Source organism: Amphibalanus amphitrite, unplaced genomic scaffold, assembly GCF_019059575.1.
Source record: "Amphibalanus amphitrite isolate SeventyFive unplaced genomic scaffold, NRLGWU_Aamphi_draft 000068F_arrow, whole genome shotgun sequence".
Lineage (NCBI taxonomy): Eukaryota > Metazoa > Arthropoda > Thecostraca > Balanomorpha > Balanidae > Amphibalanus > Amphibalanus amphitrite.
In genome coordinates, this window is record NW_024881564.1 from 568,486 (window position 1) to 582,356 (window position 13,871).

The window sequence follows — 13,871 nt, forward strand, 5'->3', positions numbered from 1 at the left end:
CTGCTTTGTTCAGTGTCTCGTCGTTTTCTGCCCATTTTTTTTTGCCGACAAATCAATAAGGCGTATATTTTGTTTACGAAATTTACCCATTGTTGACCAAGCTTCTCATGGGTCAAAAGAACAGCGTTGACATCATGACACCACTTGTTTGTTTTTGTTGATTCTCGGTGTGCGTTGGACTTGACATTGTACGGCGGAGCACCTTGTTCACCACTTCTTTTGCTCTCTTCTTTATTGTTTAAAAATTATTTGCATTTCAGCAAAATGCAAGGGATGTGTCTTTACATTTGAATGCTTCATGTCTAAACGAATGCAACGGATCTTCAATAGACCCCTGCTCTGTGCCGTTGTCTTACAATGCGATTATGCCTACCTACATAGCCGTCTCATGTAGCTACATTACCAGTAGCATGTGTACAATTATAACTTACAGCCACATCGGGCCAGATTGTACCTACCTGCATCGGCTAATTACACCAGCTAATTAAGTGGGAGGGGCGTTCTTAGTGCCCGCCTATCTTCAGAGTTGACTAGCCGTTGGATAAGATTACCAGTTCCTGGTACAGCCTGATACCGGCACAGCCCTAAGCAAACATTCCAGTGTGGTGTATTTTGTTTATTATTTACCGCTTCGTCCCACTAGGGACCGCAAACGCATCGTCAATTTACTATAACCAGTGCCACAACAGAAAAACACACACACTTCCCGAATTGCACTCCAATTCGTTTTCGAGCATTTAGACAGCACAACACTCTCAGCTGTTTCCTTCCCCCCCGAAGCTGCTCCAAACACACAACCCCACACACAGACAGACACACAGACACACGGTCACAGATGCAGCCGCACGGCCGGGGGACGCGGCGGCGGCATTCGGAGTCGGCTGGCGCTCGCAGCTGGCTCCCATTGCTGTCACATAGCTCTTCGCTCGCAGCGAGCGGCCTGCTGCACACAGGGCGCATTCCGAGCCGGTCCAACCCGGCGCAGAGGCACCGCAGAGGCTGGGCGGCTGGGTAGGCTGGTCTGGTCTGGTCTGACCCGGTGCGGCGCCGCGGCTGAGGCAGACGGCAGGGCTGAGACGGCTCGGCGGCTGGGTAGGGTTGGGCGGCTGAGACGGCTAGGCTGGGACGCCGCTGGTCTGGTGGTGGTGGTCGCTTGTCTGGTCTGGAAGGCTGTGGAAGGTAGCTCTGGAGAGAACAAGATAGAGGGAAAAGAGAAAGAGAGAGATAGAGAGAGAGAGAGAGGGAGAGAGAGACAGAGAGAGAGAGAGAGAGAGAGAGAGAGAGAGAGAGAGAGAGAGAGAGAGAGAGAGAGAGAGAGAGAGAGAGAGAGAGAGAGAGAGGGTAGGCGGAGACTTCACCTGCCTGATATGGTGACAATAGACCGAGTATGACACACAATATCGGCACCATGATCGCTCATGTATTGTATTGATGCATCGTATGAAATTCACGAAAAATATAAAAAGGCAGTTACATAAATGGCGTACCGGTTTCGTCTCCACGACTTCATCAGTGCCATTACATCGAAAAATCGCCAGGTTTTTTTTTAATTGATCTGGCATGCATTGTCAAATGCATTGATATTGCGTTTGATCAGGGAAGGGAGCGAACTCCCTCCCTTCTTTCCATTGCAAAAGGCTTCAACTACTCGTCGCTCGAACAATGCCTCCTTAGCTTCAGCCAAGTGTTGATCGTTCAGTTGCCGCATGCACATGCGTGCTAGGAGGCTCGGCGTCGTGCTAAAATACACTAGAGCGACCGTACGAGTATATAAGAAGCTCGTGCCTTTTTCTTTTTAACATCAGAATAAACAGATGGTTCGTTTTACGTTATGATATTATTCTGCTCTCGGACGGTGTCATCGTCCTCTCTGCTCGTGTCGTCCAGCACAGTTCACCCTTTTCCCCTGGGAGTCTGCGAGACCTTCAGACAGGTGTCTGGGTAGATCGGGAAAAATGACGTCCCTGCAATGGGTCATTGTCGGAGGAATAAAAAAGATGTTCTCAAAAGTACCTAACGGAATAGTGGCTTATAGTTAAACAATAAAATGTATACAATAAAATGGTAAATTACCCTCGGATAAGCTAACATTAGGTACTGAAGGTCATGGACTGTTCGATAGCCCCACTGATGAACCTATGGCGTCTTGTACCTATTAGCCGATGGTAGTGAAGGACGCCGTTGCTAAGGGCCACTGAGGCGTGCAGGAAGGGCTACTGCCGCACGGCAAGATCAAGGCCATAGAACTAGGTGAGATGCCTCCCCGATCGTCCGGGTACGGTCTCTGTCTGCCCGGGTCGGTGGCTGTGCTCCCGTACCAGTAGGTTTACAGCCCCTGGCTCGTTCACCTCCCATAAACGATCCCTGCGACGACCAATAAACTGCTCAACCACTAACATGCCATTGAGGACTGAAGCGCTCACAAAACAGTAGTGAAACTGAACCTGATGGCAGCATTTGTGGCCCGTCTGGGAATCTGCACAGGGTCAATGTGGTGTGCTTGATGGCATCGGTGAGCGCCATATTCATTTTATCTGTAGTTAGCTGTGTTCATTGGATAGCTGAGGCGGAGTAGGAGCTATTGGAGGTGAGTTGAAGTGGTTGGAAGCGAAGGAAACCTGTCTAACGGATGTGTGGAGCCGTATGACGTGGCCTGCACGTGTGCATGAACGAATGTCGTGCTTTTATCACGGGCGCGAGGGTGGCCCGCTGCTGGATTTAAGTGTCGGGATAATGTCGTGACGTTTGATGATACACTGATTTGGATTATAGTGTTTGTCGTGAATGCGATTTCCAACTGATGTATTGTGATTTCACGTGTACAGAGGCATTCAGTCGTAATGCATAACGAAATTATTTGGAACTTATGCAAGTGCTTACCTCAATTACATAAATTAAAAATGAATTAATGGCGTCGTAAAGAGCGAAAATAATTTAGTTATCTATATATGATACAGGGAAAATCTTGGCATGAGCGATTCAGCCCGGCTCGACCCAGCATGCTATGATTTCGAACAAATTATAGACTCGGGACCGTGGCACTCATTTGACAAATAGCCTTATGTTTGGCAGGCCCATCCCACAACGCATTCAACCGCCCTCAATGCATCTGCAGGTTGTTGTCACAGCACGTAGATTCACTAACAGCCAAGTGCCAAAGCAAGAATGAAAAATAGGTTTCCATTAGCCAAGCCATGACATGACAATGACATCCCATCCTCTGTAACCCTGATCAATTTCTGTTATTTCTTATTACCATGATCGAAAATGTTTTTTAAAATGGCATTGCATTTAGAGAGGGGAGCGATCCCTCTTCCTTGTCGTTTTCTTTGAATGCAAGAATAGCGTTTCAAAACGGATCCGATGAATCAGAACAGTGCCACACGAACTAACTTTCTACCTCGGAGGTGTCTGCTTTTTCTCAGAGCAGACCTCGCGCTGCATGCTCCCGACCAGGTGTCATGTGCGGAGTGCGGAGAGGCGCCACAGGAGGCAGAATACCACGTGAGTCAGACGAACCCTGCCGCTACCTGAGATCAAACTGGGGAGGAGGGGGGGGGCGCACAGACCACCCCACCCGTCCTGCGAGACCGCAACAGACCCCACGAACCGCAACAGAAGACAGCGCCGGCAAACTGCAGGCGCAGCCAGGGGGAAGGTCTGTGTAACATCACCTGAGGTGGGCCACGGCTGGGCGAAGGGGAGCAGACGAGAAGGAGCGATTGTATACCAACGTGAGGTGCATGTTAACACGACTGAAGGTAGATAATGCATTGAACATATATGTTTTTTGAATGAATATAGGTACCTGCTGAAATGGAGCTGGAAGCTGGATGCATGCATAACGTAAGCTTCATTAAAAATATTATGTTCTGCTCTACAATAACAGGACTGAATAAAACAGAGATCTAGTTTACATAATTGTCCGTAGATGAACGCACTGGCTCGAGCAGCTATAAAATTGTTTTACACATTGGAACGGTGATATTTTGCCCTGTACTTATATCTATTTTTGATGTCGTCCTTTACCAACAGTTGTACTACAGCACATGGCGGCGGAACGGGAGGGGGCATCCGGGCACCGTGCCCCCCTCTTGATTTTGCCATTTTAACATTAGCCCTATGGGCGTTGCATGGAAAGAATGGGACAAAAAGTCGGCAGTGTCCCCCCCCCCTAATTGAAGGTGTTCCGTCGCTACTGCTACAGCATACGTGTCATGCTTAAGTCGTGCTCCCATGCTATGTAACACAGGTAAGCCACGAACTCTGCTCTATCGCATTCGTTCCCAGTGGCTGCAAAAAATTTGCAGGCGCAATTCGCTCTTTTCTAATATGAGCATCTGATTAAAACATTCCTTTCGCTGAGAAACAGCGCCATTTGCCGAGATGTTGCGTGCTATAAAACTCATCGCGGGTCTAATTTACAGCGAATTGGGCCGACTCCAAGTTAATGAGCCGCTCACGCTGTTGGCCGAGTCCCTCCTGAGCCGACCGACTCTGCTACACGAGCGAACAAATTAGCAGCCGTGTTTCTTATTAGAGCCGGGAGGCGAATGAGCGCAAATGGCGGCGCACTGCCTTCTCACGGTACAGCATTGTTCCCAATTTATCGGCGAAGAAAGTTGCCAAGATAAGGGTTTTTAATGGACTCTTTGAAATGTGATAGAATTTGAGGTAACAGTAGAATAGCGCAAACCTCAAATTCGATACTGAAACAGCCATATAATATATCTGGAGGGCGCGTCAGAAGTTGTGTCTCCGATGACGGATGGCCTGGCCGGCGGCTTACCTTTGTGCGCGGCGACCAAAGTGAAGACTACCCTTCCTCTACCTTTTATGTGCGTTTATCTCAAAATTAGCGCGAAAGAAAACCACCATATAGGAAAATCAAGAATCACAAGGCAAACATGTCTGCCAGTTTAGGTGAGCATTGAGCAAGTAGAAAACGTGAAGGCGAAGGTAATTTTCGTTTTTGCGCTCGACTCATGAAATAAACATTTCATTGTGTTCCAATACAACAGCCTATGATGGCTCATTCTTTTCATCGCTTACACACTTCGCCATAAAACGCACATTTTATAATAAAGGTTATTTTACTTTCTTGTGAATATGCTCGAACAAAGACATTCGACTCCGATCAATATTTGAAATTCGTCACCAAACTCCATACCAGCGCTGTCACGGCCTCGGAACTCCCAGGATTCCGATCGGTTTATGGTGTTACAGCTCAGACCCAAGGCATTTATTGTAGGGTCGGGGAAGGGAAGGGGTGAGCGACTTGTGACCCTTTCGGGCGTCGATTGTAAGGCAGTGGCGAGCTGCACTCGACGGGACCGGGCCGGTCGGGACGATTTACGGCCCCGATCTAAGATGGTGTGACGGGAACGGCGGTCAACGCTCCCCGGAAGGACGGGATTGGGGCGGCGGCCCACCCCGGCGAGCCGTCACCGATAGGAAACGTGCACCATGCTGTCCTCTCAGGTACGGTGTTCTGCTGCCACTGCTCGTACGTACTTCATACTGTAGTGGTGAGAATAAGTCAAGTTAACTTCAGTAAATAACTAATTATCAACTTACAACTTATTGCAAGAATTTATTTTAAGCAAGTGACTCATTGCCCTTCCGATCAGCTTCCAAGTCGTTAAGCTTTAACTAAAGGCAAATGATTGCAATCAATAGCAATTGCAGCAATTACAAAAGAATTGTCATCAATTGCAACTATTCATGCTTTGATATTATGTATAGGGCAGCGCTCAACATACTCGTATTGTGTCGTATACGCATTGCGTAGAGCGCACCTTCAATGATATTTTCCCAACCAATGTGAGAGCGATTGGGCTGATCATCGCATGAATAATAAATTTGAATGATATTTAATGAAAATAAAATGAAACAAAGACCCCATAATTAGATTAAAGCCACATCCTGTCACTTCCTAGTAACATAGCTTTCGCCTTAATGAGACACAGTCATCATACAGAAAATATCACAAGTGCGGTCCCTCTGATCCCATATTAATCCAAGATGTCTTCGGAAGACATCGCGTTTCCACTCACCATCCATCCAACCGCAACAATGATTGGCCACTGGTCGGCAACACCCACTTTAGCATGGCGTGTAGCGTGGCTGCACAAACCCATACAATTTAGGTAGCCGTGCGCCGTCACAGTTCCGAGTAATGCCGAAAATACGTTGTCATTATGCCGTAACTCGTGTGGCGTCGGCCGCGGCACGGTCGCCTGCACCTCCGGCTGGATGGCTGGCTCCTTACCGCCCTCCCACGGAGGATGAGAGGGTTAGAGTGCCGACTGAGAGGCACGCTGGTCACACGCAACACGGAGGCGACTCGGCAGCCGGCCATCTTGGAGGCTGCAGCAGTAGAATACCTGCTGTTTGCTATAACTCTGAAAATGTGAGCAGGGTTTTCAAATAGTGTGCGTACTGCATAAGGCAAGCAAGTGCGCCATGTCGAGTTTGCCTGCAATGCCGACTGCGCTTTTACAAAACCGCGTCGTTCTATATGAGAAATTAAGCGCATCCAATGTTTACTAACAAGTGTAATAGTCTTCACTCTTCACCCTGCTCAGTGCCCACCCATCTACAGGTGTCAATCTATCGTCGTTGCACCTTTTCAAGCGGAACAAGCCGATGACACTTATAAACGATGCAACAATGCTACACTGTAAATATATTTTAGAAGTTGCAATGATCAGAATGAATTAGTGAAGACTGTCACCGGGCAACGGGGGCGCCATGGAATTACCCCACTAAGGCTTTGTTTGCCTTTATATGCAAGTTTTACGAAGTTATCTGAATGGTATTTTATTGCAGTATTTACGCACCTGAAAAACAGCACTTGCAGTCCCCTCTTTCTCTCTCTATCTCTCTGTCTCTGCCTCTGTCTCTCTCTCTCTCTCTCTCTCTCTCTCTCTCTCTCTCTCTCTCTCTCTCTCTCTCTCTCTCTCTCTCTCTCTCTCTCTCTCTCTCTCTCTCTCTCTCTCTCTCTCTCTCTCTCTCTCTCTCTCTCTCTCTCTCTCTCTCTGTCTCTCTGTCTCTCTCTCTGTCTCTCTGTCTCTCTCTCTCTCTCTCTCTCTCTCTCTCTCTCTCTCTCTCTCTCTCTCTCTCTGTCTCTCTCTCCCTCTCTCTCTCTCTCTCTCTCTCTCTCTCTCTCTCTCTCTCTCTCTCTCTCTCTCTCTCTCTCTCTGTCAGGAACTTCGGCTTTACAGAGATCAGCCATAACATTTTTTTTTTATCGACGAATGTCGGACACTTAGCGTAGCATTTGGGGTAGAGAAACTGAAAATTCCAAGCCTGGTGATTCACGTGAATGCCTTGCAAGGTGCCTCCCAAAGTCTTTTGATAGATGAATGCGAAAATTTACAATGAATGCAAGGGTATTTGCTTGGTCACTCCAGGTTAACCCGCGACCGCCTGGGGGGGGGGGGTCGGATCCGACCCCCCCCCCTCCGTTTTTCTTGAATAACTCATGAACCACTTTCGCTATCTACTTAAAACTTGGCATACCTTCTCCCCCATCAATTTGACGTCTCCTGTGCAATTTTTAAGAAAAAAAATTCAAACTTTTTTGAGATATATCGTTTTTAGTGATGTAACTACATGGCGTTTTTAGTCAAAAAGTGGTAAATGTTTAAAAAATCGCCAAAAATCAGGGTTTAAAGCAAATTGCAAATTAAGGACATGAAAAGACGCAGCTAAACAAGTTCTTTAAAATGGCTATCTCGGATTTTCCATAAAATGCATTTTTCACCCCTAAAAATTCAAAAAACTATATTTTTTGGAAAACAGCTAATAAAATCCAAAATTTTGGGAATTTCCAAAAAACCGGAGTATATATTTTAGAGCTCTATTAGAACATTAGATGCCCCAAATTTCAACTTTCTATCTTAATTTTTGACTCCCAAATTGTAAAAAATAGCTCCAACATGTATAGGGCATGGTGACGTCATAAGCATTTTCGTGAATTAGAGGTACTTCTGAACATCGCATGTGAAAACAAATGGCACCACTAGATTCCTGGGACAAAGCTCGTCTAGAAAAGTGCATTTTTATGTCAAAAATAAAAAGTTGAAAAATTGACCTTTTTTCTCAGCCCTCGTATAGTATAAACGATTTTTTATGCTTTCAATGCACACTTATCACCAGCAAAGTGACTTGGGGTCACATATAACCATTACCATCGGATTCGGCGTGAAAAATAAGCCATAAAACATGTGTCGCACGCCCATGTAGCAGAAATTGAAAACCGTGACCTTTCGTGACCTGACCTGACCTTGACCCGTACTTAGTATGACCCCTATACACACATGGTACCTTCACTAGGCCTTTGAGGTCATTTTTGGTGAGTTTCGAGCAGCAGCTATCGATTCCGCTGTCCGTAAGCCTAATCATGCAAAACCCTTGAATTTGACCTTTGACCTGACCTTGACCCGAAAGTTGACCTCAATCTTAAAATCTTAAGAGTGCTTTGGGAAGGTCTCGTAGAGACCTTTCGAACGCCGCCTCGCGGGGCTCGATACGACCATTGGTTCTCGAGATAACAGGGGGGGTCGGATCCGACCCCCCCAGGCTGTCGTGGGTACGGAAATAGCCCAGGCGGTGCCGGGTTAACACCACGATCGTGACACCTCAAGACTTTCCACTATCCATCCTAAGTCCCATTCCAGCCGGCGTCCACACTCACGAATGGTCGCGTGGATGTTTCCGTTGTTTTTACGATGCACCACATTGCGCGGTATTGCATTGTTTATGTCAAAATGAATATATTGATATTTCTGTAGATAACCAGTAAGCATTTAATGAGGAACAAATCTTCAAAATCAAGTATCCGACGCCATTTTAGGGGGACGCAGCGTATGGATATGGTCGTTCAGCGTGTATGTACCTATACGCTCATTAATTATTGATCTACGATATGTCAATAGAAACTCCATGAAATACAAGCACCATGGCGCGGGGAGCCCAAAAATCGTTACGCAGCACCATTGAAAGAATAATTTAGCACAGTGCAGTTATCCTTTTCCGACTATAACTTTACGAAAGCAAAGAGTTCAATTAACGATTTCTGCTGAAAAGTACGAAGTGGTAAATACCTAACAGCGTCCCAAACCAAGAGCAAGCAGCGGTAACAGCTTGACTGGTCCACTGCAAACACTTCCAGCTTAACACCTGCACTTGGTAACCGACAACCGCTTCGCCTGCGATTTTCACATCTTGAACGTTGATATCGGTTGTAACACTTCCCAAATGTACTTTTTCTGCCTGGCGCGGCGGCGGCCCCCACGCCGCTGACCGATTGCTGTGCGGAGCGGGCCGGCACAGTCCGGCAGGCCGAGTTTACGAGCACCGCTTAGTGCCGACTTTATGTCCGCATAATTACGATCATAATCTACAGCGGGTCTCGCCTGGCCGGCCGGGTGGCGGGGCGCTGGCTGATACATACCAAGAACTGGCGGCGCCGCACACACGCGATCGAACCGGCCGCCAACGGCGGTCCCAGCGCGGCCCATAGAGGGGCGACAGAGATCGGCGGCAGGGGCGTGCTCAGGAAGGGGAATAGGGGGAGGTAGAGCGGCCGGACGGGACTGGGAGTGTCCCAACTTCCAAGAGTGACGCACTGAAAATGAGTGACTGCAGGTAGAGTACACCCATTAGACATTCGTCCTGAGCTTTGTCGAAAGTATTGTTTACAATGATGCATGTTGATTTTATCGATGCCGTCATTCGGTGTTTGTAAACCAGCTTGGATTTCGAGCCACGCCGTCCTTTCCCTTTGGAATGGCTGGTGCCGAGCGCCGTTTATCAGTGGTTGCTATCTGTGCTTTACTTGCCGTGAATACCGATGAACCTAACGTGGCTTGGTGCAATACTATTTGCATGTAAATCGTCGGCGTTAAATACAAATCGTACAATGAGATTCGCTGCACCACTAACTTTCCTAGTAATATTTATTTATTTCACGGACTTCTTGTCGATGGCGGTTCGTGTATTTCAAACAGTTATAAGAAGATAAATAAGAAACGCTCTGTTTGCATATTATAATGGTCTCTAATTATGGGTTGCATGTATGAATATAAAATATCTCTTTAATCTACCGCATTTCTTGTGTCAGAAATGGGGGGGGGGGAGTTAGGAAAGCATTGTTAGCACAGGTCCGTGCCTACTTTATACAACGCTACATCAAGACAAAACCAATCCTTGAGTTGTGGCGGTTACAATGCTTTTGACTTTTACCATTGTTCGCCGCTATTCAGTTGACAGGCCTGGTGCCCATTGTGTTTCGCCCAATAATATGCATCCAACTCCTCTGTCATTAACAGCGAATTATTCAATCACAAGTACTGCGAGATTGTGTTTGAATGTTGCGCAAAAAAAACAACGACTTAATATGTCATCGTCTTTAACTCCCGCCCCGCTGGGGGGGGGAGCAGAATCTGCCCCCTCCTGTTTTTCACCAATAACTTCTAAACGCGTTTCGCTAGCGACGCCAAACTTTCAGTACCTTATTATACATCAATTTAACACGTTTCTTGAAAATTTGAACGAAATCCGTCGGAAACTGTTTGAGAAAATGACGTTTAAGTGACGTCATGTCCACCATTTTCACCTCAAAAAACGGCAAAATTGCAAAACGCCGCTTAGGTGCTAACATCTTCATTTTTAAAGGAATCAAGACGTAACAAAAAGGTTACATGTGATTCTACTTTGTCTATCAAATGGCTATCTCGGTTTTTTGAAAATTTTGATTTTAGCCCATTTTTTTCTCTAAAAAATTGACTTTTTTTGGAAAATAATTATAAAATCCAAAATTTTTAGTTATCAAAAAAGCGGAATATATGTCAGAGAAGTGGGCTATGTGCACCTACATACCAATTTTTAGAAGATTTGGTTAAAAATGTGGGAGTTATTCAGAATTTTATGACGTCGCGACACACAAAATTTTTGATTTTTTTGAAGTTATAGACCTCGTACGGAAACAAAAATAGCACCATTCGATTCGCCGTGAAAAACTGCATCAGTTAGACACCTTTTTAGGTCTTAACAACCAGCTTCAAAATTTGACCTAACTTGACCTGACCTTGACCTGACCTCGACCTGAAATTCATCCAGATGTGGTCCATATCACTTATTGAGTGTGCCTATTGAATTCTATGAATAAAATGACCGATAAAACATGTGTCGCATCGCACATACCTTTTTCTATATTTTGCTTTTGGTGACCAGACCTGACCTGACCTGACCTTGACCTTGACCTTTGAATGATATCGCATGCAACGAATATTGTCTTGGTAGCCTAAGAACACGTTTTGGGCAATCAGTCTTAGTCCATTCTTCGGCAACTACGGTACAAGGCCGATAATGTAGAAACTTGCATTTTGTACCCTTGACCTGACCTTGACCTAACCTCTGACCAGGGCTGCGGAGTCGGAGTCGGAGTCGGAGTCGGAGTCGGTCGGAGTCGACAGTTGTGACCGGAGTCGGAGTCGGAGTCGGAGTCGATTTTAGAAACCCGAGCCGGAGTCGGAGTCGGAGTCACCGAAAATCTGTCGACTCCGCAGCCCTGCTAGGTTTGCGGAGTCGGAGTCGGGAGTTGGAGTCGGTCGGAGGCGACAATTCTGCCCGGAGTCGGAGTCGGAGTTGGAGCTGGTTTTCGAAAGCCGGAGTCGGAGTCGGAGTCGGAGTCGCCGAAAATCCATCGACTCCGCAGCCCTGCCTCTGACCTACTTAAGCAAAAAAAAAAAAGGGCTCTTAACCCGCGCGGGGCTGGGGTCCCCAGCCGAACGCGCGGGGCTGGGGGGGGGGGGTAAATTTTACCCCCCCCTGTTATCTCCCGAACTAATCGTCCGATTTGGAAAATTCAAACGCCAATCGAAAGCTCTCATCACGAACTACTAAAAACATGTACTTAATTTAAAGTTTGAGGTCAAGGTTTAGGTCAGGTCAAGGGTACAAATTGCAAGTTTCTACAGTATCGGCCTTGCACCGTAGTTGCCGAAGAATGGAGTCATGGACTGAGACTGATCGCCCAAAACGTGTTCTTAGGCTACCAAGACAATATTCGTTGCATACAATATCATTCAGAGGTCAAGGTAAAGGTCAGGTCAGGTCAGGTCAGGTCACCAAAAAACAAAATACAGAAAAGGGCATGTGCGACACATGTTTTATGGGTCCGATAGGCGTTATCACAAGTGTATTCGCGGCCATTGGGGCGACGTAAGAAAAGAAGAAACCAACTGGCCCCAAGAACTTTAAATTATCAGTTAGCATGCACCTTTTCCTTGATGTGTAGAGAATTTACCATTATTTGTTACATAAAATTGCATTTAAAATCTTCCATTTATGCTTTTTTCATCGTTTGCACAATATGTTCTTTTACTAAGCTAGAAACACTAATTAGAAATAGTTCCCGCATCATCAAGAACAATAGGGAAGGCTTGAAGTGAATAAAATAATTTAAATGGTTTTGTAATCTATGTGAAGGCACTTCTAAAATTGCCTGTAGAAATATTGAAGGCAAAAGTTCAACTTTTTCACAAAACGGATGTCTATAAACCTATTTAACTTGTAACAACTCAGCCGGTATTTCGTCGCCTACAGCCCAGCTTTCCCTAGTGGCCGATAGAGGCGCTGCTATCGATGTCCGCCCGTGCCGCCTAACGCATTTTACTCATAGAATTCAATAAGCACACTCAATAAGTGATATGGACCACCTCTGGATGAATTTCAGGTCGAGGTCAGGTCAAGGTCAGGTCAAGTGAGGTCAAATTTTGAAGTTGGTTGTTAAGGCCTAAAAAGGTGTCTATCTGATGCAGTTTTTCACGGCGAATCGAATGGTGCTATTTTTGTTTCCGTATGAGGTCTACAACTTCCAAAAAAGTCATTTTTCAAAAAAATTGTGTGTCGTGACTTCATAAAAGTTTGAATAACTCCCACATTTTTGAACCGATTCTTCCAAAATTTGGTATGTAGGTGCACATAGACCACTTCTCTGACATATATTCCGGTTTTTTCGATAGACTCAAAATTTTGGATTTTTTAATGATTTTCCCAAAAAAGTCAGTTTTTTGAAAAAAAAAAATAGGCCAAAATCCAAAATTTTCAAAAAACCGAGATAACCATTTGATAGACAAAGTAAAATTACGTATAACCTTTTTTGTTACGTCTTGATTCCTTTAAAAATGAAGATGTTAGCGGCGTTTGAACTTTTGCCGTTTTTGGGGCGAAAATGGCGAACATGACGTCACTAAAACGTCAATTTCTCAAAAAAATTCCGACGGATTTCGCTCAAATTCTCAGGGAACGTGTCAAATTGATGTAAGAAAAGGTACTGAAAGTTTGGCGGCGCTGCGCGCCGCCGTTTTTGAGATATCGCAAAAATTCGCGAGGGGGGGGGGGTAAAATTTACCCCCCCCCAGCCCCGCGCGGGTTAAGATCCGCTTTGTTGAGAGCTTTCGATTGCCGTTTTCCCCGTCTTTCTACGACCATCGGTTTGGAAGTTAGACAGGGGGGCAGAATCTGCCCCCCCCCCCCCCTGTCTAACTTGTTTAGCAACAGCGCCTGGAGTACAAAGACACACATTTGCTTGATTTTTGACGAGCTCATGTGCCATTTGTGGAAGTCTTACCCAGGGCAGTGTGTCGCCGGTTCAAATTTATCAAGTTTTAATAAGAAACTGTCGCCGGGTCCCCCACAGGCTGGGTAAACAGCGCTGTTGGTACTGGCGAATTCAAGGTGAGGGACGTTTGTGGCATTAACCCGTTCGTCGGCGCTCCAAAGTATCGAAATTCTGCTGCTTTTCTCGCACAAAAAGAAAATTAACAAGTTTTAACCGGAAAGCTTGATTTATATGCACA